This window comes from Ictidomys tridecemlineatus, chromosome 1 (assembly GCF_052094955.1).
Source record: "Ictidomys tridecemlineatus isolate mIctTri1 chromosome 1, mIctTri1.hap1, whole genome shotgun sequence".
Classification (NCBI taxonomy): Eukaryota; Metazoa; Chordata; class Mammalia; order Rodentia; family Sciuridae; genus Ictidomys; species Ictidomys tridecemlineatus.
The window spans coordinates 169,211,130-169,220,996 of NC_135477.1; positions in this window are offsets into that span (position 1 = coordinate 169,211,130).

Below are 9,867 nucleotides of genomic sequence, written 5' to 3' on the forward strand. Positions count from 1 at the left end.
AAATGAGCTGACATTTTTTGTAAGGTCAAACCAATATATTTTGAAAGAAAACATACTCAGCTGTGTTAATTACGTGTGAAGAATAGTGGTAGACAGTGGATGCTGACTGTTAGTCTCATATGGTTAGCTTATCTCATGTGGTAGGCTCCTTGGTGTTTATTTCCTTCCCAAGAAATCAAACTCATGGCACACAGGTGTGACAGGCACAGTTGGGGCAGCACCATCCAGACAGGTGTTTAATAGGAGTTCTGAGGAAAGTGGTTATGTGATACCTCCTAACAGCCTCTCTTTCTAGGAATCATTTTTTGCCAAGGTGATGTTCAAGGTCTGCTGGAGCTGGGCTATTTCTGGACTATGCTGGACTTCTCCTGGACAGTTCTTGCCCAGGGTTGTCCAATTTCTTTGGAGCATTGTGGGAATTGGACACTCTTCCTACTCAATCTTCTTTCCCTTTCTTCTCTCCATTGACAGGTGTCAGAACTATCTTGTGATTTGAATCTCTCATACCCTATTCTTGCTCCCTCTTCCTCTTTTCTACTGATAAATCTCTACTCATCTAATTCCATCGTGGCTTCTGCTTCCTGAAGTACCCAAAGTGACCCAGCAGAGAAACATGTGCATCTTGCTTGCAGTATTTGGGCCATGAGTATTGGTTGTTTTTTTTTTTTTTCCTTTTTGCCTTTTTAATATTTTCAGTTGTAGATGGACACAACACCTTTATTTTGTTTATTTAGTCTTTTTGTTTGCTTGTGTATTTGTTTTAATGTGGTGCCAGGGATCAAACCCAGTGCCTCATGCATGCTTGGCAAGTGCCCTACCACTGAGCCACAACCCTGGCCAAAGTCTTGTTTTTGATCATACCTCCCTGCTCCTCCTTTTTAGAAGTGAGGATATTTTGTTTCTAATCATATTATGATAGGTAATAGAAACCTACCTTCTCAGACAAATAATTAAGGAAATATTTAAAAAGAACTCAGAATAGTATGTAGCACAAAATTAACATTCAGTAAATGTTAGCAACACTATTACTACTATTCTGCTACTAATACATAATTACTAGTAATAATAGTAATTATCTATGTGAAGTTTGCTTAATATTCAAATATTTTAGTTGGTTCCTATGTTCCAGGCACTGTGCTTGGTGGTGGATACACAATTGTTCATAAGACAATTGTTCATAAGACAACAGTAGCAAGTAAACAGATGTTTAATAAGTAAGCATAGTAAACTTAGTGATGTGCTCAAGATAAAATGAAATAATATATATAATTATCTTTAAAATGAGTACTACAGTAGTATTCCCTAAGTTTTTCCTCATTACTATTATCAAACCCCTTATGTGGATTTCATTTTTGTCCTTATAAACTGAGGATTTCATCTGTCAAAGTACCCTAAACCTAACCCCACATCAGAAATTCATGGACATATTTTAAAATGTTAGATTTTTTGTGTCCTACCTCTTGAATTTCTGATTCAGTTTATTCTCTACACTTGGTTGCAAGTGACCGAAACTCCATTAAAGCTAGTTTAAGCAGAGTAAGAGGAACTGAGGAACTGGGAATAGTGCCCAGTGGTAAACAGCTTCCCTTGCGTGTGCCAGGTGCAGCTCCAGGCTCCATCACTAGAACAGCAAAAAAAAAAAAAAAAAAGGAAAGAAACAAAGAAAGGAGGGAGGGAGGGAGAGAAGGAAGGAAGGAAGAAAAGAAAGAAGAGCACAGCAAGGAAATCTTTTCACACAGGAATCAGGAGTTTGCCTTGGTAATTTAAGTTTTGTCATAACTCTCTGATGCTCATTTTACCTAACTGCAATTCATGATAAATAGGTTCCTACCTTATAGGAAACAGGAGTCATTTGCATACAATTAGGTATCCAAGGGAGAAGAGATAGGTTTGTCTTTTATGCACATGGGGCTAATACCACAGAGAAACTCAAATTGGCCCACTTTTTTTTTTTTTTTGTGTGTGTGTGTGTGTGTATAGTTTCACACTTATTTTTTAAATTAATTAATTAATTTTAATTAGGTATATATGATAACAGAATGCATTTTGATTCATGGTACACAATTGCAGTACAACTTTTCATTTCTCTGGTTGTACACCATGTAACATCATACCATATGTGCAGTCATACATGTACCTGGGGTGATAATGTCCAATTCCACCATCTTTCTTGCCCCCATACCCTCTTTCCACACCTCCCCCCCTTTGTCCAATCAAAGTTCCTCCATTTTACCCATCCCCCCCCATTATGGATCAGCATCCACTTATCAGAGAGAACATTCAGCCTTTGGTTTTTTGGGATTGGCTTTCTTTGCTTAGCATAATATTCTCTAACTCCATCCATTTACCTGCAAATTCCATAATTTTATTCTCTTTTAATTCTGTGTAATATTCCATTGTGTATATATACCACAGTTTCCTTATCCATTCATCAATTGAAGGGCATCTAGGTTGGTTCCACAGTTTAGCTATTGTAAATTGAGCTGCTATAAACATTGATGTGGCTGCATTACTATAGTATGCTGATTTTAAGTCCTTTGGATATAGACCAAGGAGTGTGATAGCTGGGTCAAATGGTTGGTTCCATGATTGGCCCACTTTTGACACCTCTCTATCTCAGGGCAAATCACCTGCAGGAAGGCTGACAAAACAGAATTGGTAGCCCTAATAGAACCACACAAAGAGGGGAAAGAGTTCTCTAAAGAGACTCTGAAGATAAGCCATGCCCTGGCGACAAAAGCAACAGTTGTTCACAACTGTAAATCTAATCTGAAGTCTAAAGATCTGTATTTTGAAAACAACAACAACAAAACAAAACAAAAAAAACACAAAAAACCCTGAAGTAAGTTTTGCCAGACTTTGGGATTACTGGGCTATATGATACATGGCCCTTCCCAGTGCTCTAAATTCCACAAATCTTAGTAGGTTAGACAGTTCAAGACAGAAAAGAATGCCATGGAAATAATAAATGAAAAAGAAGCAAGGGAGAGGCAGAAGTTGAGAGTCCCGAGGCTGCAATGGAGGGGCCAGCATTGGGCAGCAGGTAATGTGATAGTGGGCACACCCTGGCTAACTCTCTGTTCTGCCAACAGTTGGGCTTTTCTTCAGTGAAATTCAGTTCCCTTTCAGAGTTGTCAGCAGGGACCAGGTGAGCCTGTTCAGAACCCTGGAAGGTGCTTTAAAGGGCTAGTGTGTTTGCAGCCTTCCATGAGAGTAGGAAGGTGCTGGCAGGAGGAGAGATGGAGATAGAAGTGCTCTTGCATGTCTCTGCCTCCCAGGATGCTGTCTGACACCCGGAACAGAAGAGCCCAGAGTGGATGCTGCTCCTAGTGTCTATGCCTGGGAAAACTCTTCTCACAGGAAGCCAAGATGCCTCAGTGAAGCAACCTGGCAGCATATGACTGTGGGAGCATCCTGCATGGTTAAGTTGGGTTCAGGGGTTCCTGGGATAGATGTCAGAAAGACTGAGCTGGCTGGTTTCTGAGGCAAGCCTTTCTGAATGAGGCCAAGTATCCTGAGAAAACTCCATGTGTGCTGATTTTGCACTTAGGCTCCTCCAAAGAATCGTGTTTTAGAAAACTTGCAATAGATCTGCCATTTGACCCAGCTATCCCACTCCTTGGTTTATACCATGAGGACTTAAAATCAGCATACTACAGTGACACAGCCATATCAATGTTTATAGCAGCTCTATTCACAATAGCTAAACTATGGAACCAACCTAGATGCCCATCAACACATAAATGGATAAAAAAAATGTGGTTCATATACACAATGAAATATTGCTCAGCTTTAAAGAAGAATGCAGTTACGGCATTTGCAGGTAAAATGGATGAAACTAGTGAATATCATGCTAAGTGAAATAAGCCAATCCCCCAAACCCAAAAGCCGAATGTTTTCTCTGATAAGTGGATGCTGATCCATAGTGGGGCGCGGGGGTCGGGGGCGGTAGGGGATAGGGAAAAATGAATGAACTTTGGTTTATGTAGAGAGGAGTAAGGGGAGTGCTAGGGCTGTGGGGATGGGAAGGATGGTAGAATGAGATATACATTATCACCTTACATACATGTATGATTACACTACTGGAGTGACTCTGCACCATGTACAGCCAGAGGAATGAGAAGTTGTGCTTTAGTTGTGTATAATATGTCAAAACGCATTCTACTATAAAATGAATTAAAAAAATTAAAAAAGAAAAAAGGTTACTAACCCAGCATGTTAACTTAAAGATGACATAATAACTGATATTATTTTAGTTTTTAAAAGAAATACATCTATAGACAGGCAATGTGTTATATAAATAAATTAATTTATTATATATGCCCACACTGAAAAGAAAGAAAGAGAACAAAATTCAAAAATCCATGAAGAGTTTCAAAAGAAAAAAAAAAGCCAAAAGAATTGTGTTCTATAGGGAAAGCTTACTGCAATGGAGTTCCAAAGAGTAATGGAGAGACCTCTTTAATAAATAGAATATATCTGGCTGATGACTTGGGGTTAGGAGCAATTAGCATTAAGTGTGCTTTCTTGCTGGGAAAGAATCAACATTTAACATTGATTGGGCACCTGTAATGTTCACTGGGGATAGATAAATACAACTTGTTATCCCAAAAAATTAGAACATGTAAGGGCGGTGGTGGTGGTGGTGGTGGTGGTGGTGGTGATGGTGTGTGTGTGTGTGTAGGGGGCAACTTTTCCTCTACCCTTTTAAGTCTGTGCCCAGGGGCCTTCAAATTAAACAGACAAAGGACACATTGGCAAGGAATAGTTTATCCATGCAATGTGCGTGCGTGCAAACAGGTATGTTGTGATGATGGTTACCTAACTTACCAGGGGAAGAAGAGCAGGGAAAAAAGGCTCTCATGGAAATAAACAGGTTTCTTTAGGAAAGACAAGTGGAGTTTGGAGAGGAACAGATGGAGATAACAAAGATGGTGGAAATGTTTTTCTGTACATCTGTGAATTTTCTTTCTGTTATCTTCAGGGGCATAACCCTCACCAAGTGGTAGGTGTCTCCATGTCTGTCTTGAGACTAGAGGGGATTCATGGTGGTCTTCATTTCTTACATGTTCCTGCCTTGAGTCAGACAAAGAAGTCTTTGAGCTTCTTTCTACATCTGTTGGATATCAAATGTCTTCAATTTAAAATAATCTTGATATCAACTCTGGGGTTCTGGTGTGTCACCCAGAGTTTAATAAGCAAAATATGTGTATAAACACACAAACCCCACAGGGAGAGACATAAGGAGGTAGTGCCATGTGTGCGAGGGGTTCCATCACAGCTGTGGTGTCTACAGGACCTTGGTTCATACCCAGGCTTCACTCCACAGCTATGTGACCTGGCTATGTGACCAGGCCTCTCAAATCTTAGCTTCCTCATTGGAAAAATGGGGCTGATAAGAGATTTGGTCTCCTTGGATCATTGTGAGGGGGGCAGGGATAAGATAACATGTTAAATTTCTTGCATAGACCTGGCATGTCAAATGGTTTCATTATTTATAAGCTCTATTATTGCCAAACTGTAGCCAGAGATCAGCGGTGATGTGGAAGAGGGTGTTAGAGCAGGTTCATGGTGTCTTTCAGTAAATTTTTGTTTGGGCACTTGCCTCATCACCAAGATTTGTTTTGTGAAAAATAGTCCTGATTCCTGTTCTCATGGAGTTTACAGTCTGATGGAGGATATAGGTATTAAACAATGGCACAATAAATCTGCTGTTATAAACTATGACGAGTGTCATAGAAGAGAAGAACAAATGCAGTGAGAGAATGTAACAGTAGTGGTTCATCTTGATTGGGTAAGAGCAAGGGACAGGTAATGTTTCTCTGGGAAAGTGACATTTAAGGAAAGGGTGTGTGTGTGCGGGGGGTAATTTTGAGTGAATGCAGTGAAGAGAGGAGAAGAATGTCCCCCATGGAGGGATCAGCCTGTGCCAAGGCCCGAGATAGGGATCCAGCTTGGCATGTTCTGGGACTTGCAAGAAGGCTCTGTGAGGCTGGATGGAGATGGGCAGAATTGACAAAGATGAACCTGGGAGGTGAGCAAGGGTGTGATGGGTTCTGGGCCTGCTCAATGTATTTTCTGTTTTCATGCCCTTCCAATCTCCAAGGCCTACATTCTCATGGTTTTCAGAGGGTTCGGCCAATTTGGGGAGAGGGGATTAGAAGATGAAAGAGATGGTGGTCTTTCTGCCCCCTCTTCCCTGCTTGGGTACCATGCTTCTGTCTGGAGTATTCCCTAGTCCATTCTGGTATCAGGTGGATCTCTTTCCATGGCTCCAGTTCTGAGTGTCCTTCCTTTGCCTCTTCAGGATGATGCTAACCCCCCGGGTGTGTCCAAGATGCTGGTTCCTCACCCTGCCTGCCCTGCTGTGAATTGTCCCTTCCTTATGCTGTACTTAGCTATGCTCCCTGAGTATGCCAGTGTTTGCTAGTGGGACCCTGATGGAAGACAGGGTCACAACATGAAAGGACTTGTATTTCAAGTTAATGACTTGCCTTTGGGTTTTCTATTTTATTATTATTTTTTAAAAATTTTTATGGTGCTGGGGATCAAACTCAGGGCCTCATGCATGCTGGGCAATCATTCCACTACTGAGCAACAGCCCCAGCCCCATTTTGGATTTTTAAAATAGTTACCTTTAAGTGCAACAAGAAGCTACACGCATTCCATAGTCTCTTCCTTGTCACTTTATTTTCTTCCAGCTTCAGCTCTGTTTCTCTGCTCCTTTTAACCAAAGGCTGTCTTCTTCACAAACAGGCTCTTCATTATTACTTTTTAGGCCATAGGTGATCCCCTTTTCCTTCTCAGAGTTCCTCCCTCAGCTTTCATCACTCCATAGTCATCTGGTTCTTCCCATATTTCAGGTTCCTCGGGAAACTTCTGTTCCTTCCCTGTTTCTAGATGTTGGAGAGGTCTCTGTGGATTTTCCCCTTCTCCCTGCCTGTCAATCAGAATCCTAACTCTAGATATCTGAACCATTGCAGAAGCCTCTGAATTTGTTCCACTAAAACCTTTTGGAATCATAAATTGAGCCATGCTACTGTATTCACAAAAAAGTTCAATAGTTTCCCATAGCCCTTAGAGTCCGAACTTGAATGAGCAGGTGTGCAGCCCTGGTCCAAACAGCTGAAGTTGGGTGGAAAGAGTGGTCCTCTCACCTTCCTGTAAGTTGGGATTCAAGGCCAGTTCTCAGGACAAGAGGTAGACCAGGGCCACCAGCTCAGCAACACCATTAAAATCTGTCATTGACAGCATGGAAGTCTATTTTTTTTCTTCTACATCCATTTTCTTTCACATTCCTTTATGTCATGTTCAAATTACAATCAGTTCTTCCAGAGAATAGGTCTTTGTGATATTGTTGGGAGTTGTGTAGCACCAAACTCTGAGTCTGGATTTGGAAGTTACTAAGGTCTGGTTCATAGTTTGTTTACAAACCCTCCTGAAGGTGAGGCTGCTGCTACTCTCGTTTTTGATGTGTTCATTTGACTAGTTTCAGAACCTGCTCTTTCTTCTTCTTTTCAATGCTGAGTATCTATTCTGGTGACACCCTGTTATTGTAGAATGTAGGTGTCATGAGTTTGGTTTTGTTTGCAGGTGGTATCTGCTGGTGGAAGCTGCTTTTTCTGTGTGCTAGCAGTTTTTTGAATTACAACTTGAGTGTCTTGGCTTCGGGTGGTGATATGAAATCTAGTTTCTCTTAGGTAGGTGTAGCATTAAAATTTCCCCATCTCTGATGATTCACCCTGGAAAGTGGTAGGTCACTGACCTGGCTTGGGAGTTACAATCTGACAAACCCAAACATCTAGAGGGGGTGGAGAGAAAACAAATATTACTATTACTCATACAAACTTAGTCTTCAATTTTTTTCTTTAAAATGGTTATTTTTTTTTAATTACAAAAGTTGTGTTCCATATGTTCTCATCCAGCTATGCTTTGACCTAGAAATTCAACTCCTGGGTGTTTTTCCAAGAGAAATGAAAAGCTATACCAAAATTATTATGCAGGACTGTTCTTAGCTCTATTTATCACAGTAGTCTCAAACTAGAAATAGCCCAAATATTCGTCAACAGGGTATGGATGGACAAGTTGTGGTAAAATATTTGAATTGAATATGACTTGGAAATAGAAAATGAGTCACTAATATATTCAACAATCTGGATGCATCTTAATAGTGAGCCAAGGAAGCTGGACAGAAAAAAATTATGACTCCAGTTATATAAAATTCAAGGACAAGAAAAACTAAGGTTAAAGAAATTAGAAGCATGATTTCCTGACGTAGAAAGAGTGAGTTGTAGGAATAAGGGAATTCAAAGTAAATATACATGTTTAACAAATTAAACAATCCAAAAATGTATCTAGAAAAAGTTAACATTTCCATGCTATATGGTAATTGTGTTAAAAGCTCAATGTGTATTTTTCCAGACTCTATCCTTGCTCACATGAATATAAACAAATATTCATGTGCATAAATAGGTTTGGGGATCATGTTGTGCATAATGCTTCCTTTTAAAAATACTGCATGATATGCCAGGTGTGGTGGCAAGTGTCTAGAGTCCTAGCCTCTCAGGAAGCTGAGACAGGAAGGTTGCAAGTTTGAGAACAGCCTAGGCAACTTAGTGAGACCCTGTCTCTAAACATAAAAAAGAATGGGATAATGATCAGTGGTAGAGGGCTCTTGGGTTCAATACCCAGTGCTCCAAAACAATAAAAATAAAAGAATAAAAATATTCCATAACATTTCAGATAGCTCCCAGTTCTATAAATGCAGATCTTGCACATTCTTAATAATAATTGCACAATTCCTTAATAGGAATGTACTATTGGACTTGGGGTATAACTCAGTGGCAGAGTACTTTCCTAGCATGCATAGGAGACCTGGGTTCAATCTCTAGTTCCCCCCCCCAAAAAAAGAATTATTGAACTATTCTCTTACTAATGTATAGCCAGTTTATTTCTATTTACCAGTACAGATAGGGTTGCAATAAAATAGATCTTTCTGTGTATATCTTTATATTTGGTATTTAGAATAGCTTCTAAAAAATGGGTACGGTAGAGCATACATGTTTCTTTTTAATTATATGTGATTCTCCCTCAGATCTGGGGGTTTGATTTCAGGACTACACACATGTCACAATCCATGGATGCTCTTGTATGAATGGTGTAGCATTTACATATATTCTACATGTCTTCCCACATGCTTAGAATACCTAATATAATGGAAATGCTAGGTGAATAGTTGTCATACTGCATTGTTTAGGAAATAATGATGACAAGGAAGAAAGTTTGTAAATATTTAGTACAGATGCAATTTTTCCCAAGTATTTTTGGTCTGTAGTTGGTTGAATCTATGGATTTGGTGGCCGCAGGTAGGGAGAGCCAGCTGTCTTGGCTGAACATAGACCAAAGAGGTTGTAGCAGTTTTTACTCTTGCCAAGTAGCATATTGAAGAGCCATTTATCACATCCTCATTAGTGCTCAATACCACATCTCTTGAATTTTTGTTCATTAGATTGATAAAAAAATAATTACAAGGTATTTGTAACAAAGGTAAATCTGTGCTTTCATATTTGATTTAAAAGTCCCTTTTAATATCTCCCTTGTCTTTCAGTCTTGTTTCTGTTTGGTCAGTAGGGTTCAGACCCTTCAAAATTGCACCTGATGTGTAGTGGAAGCAGATGTGTCAGGGAAGGAATCATTCCTATTGTTTTTCTTCTACTTCAACTATTCAGCCTAACAAATGAGAGATGCCTCAGGGATCCAAAAAGCATTAAGAGACCCCCCCAAACAGTGACTTGCCCCTGACATAGCTCCTCCACTGAGTTGGCTCCCACCTGGCTTCCTCCAGTATCCTCTTCCCATCAGCCTCTT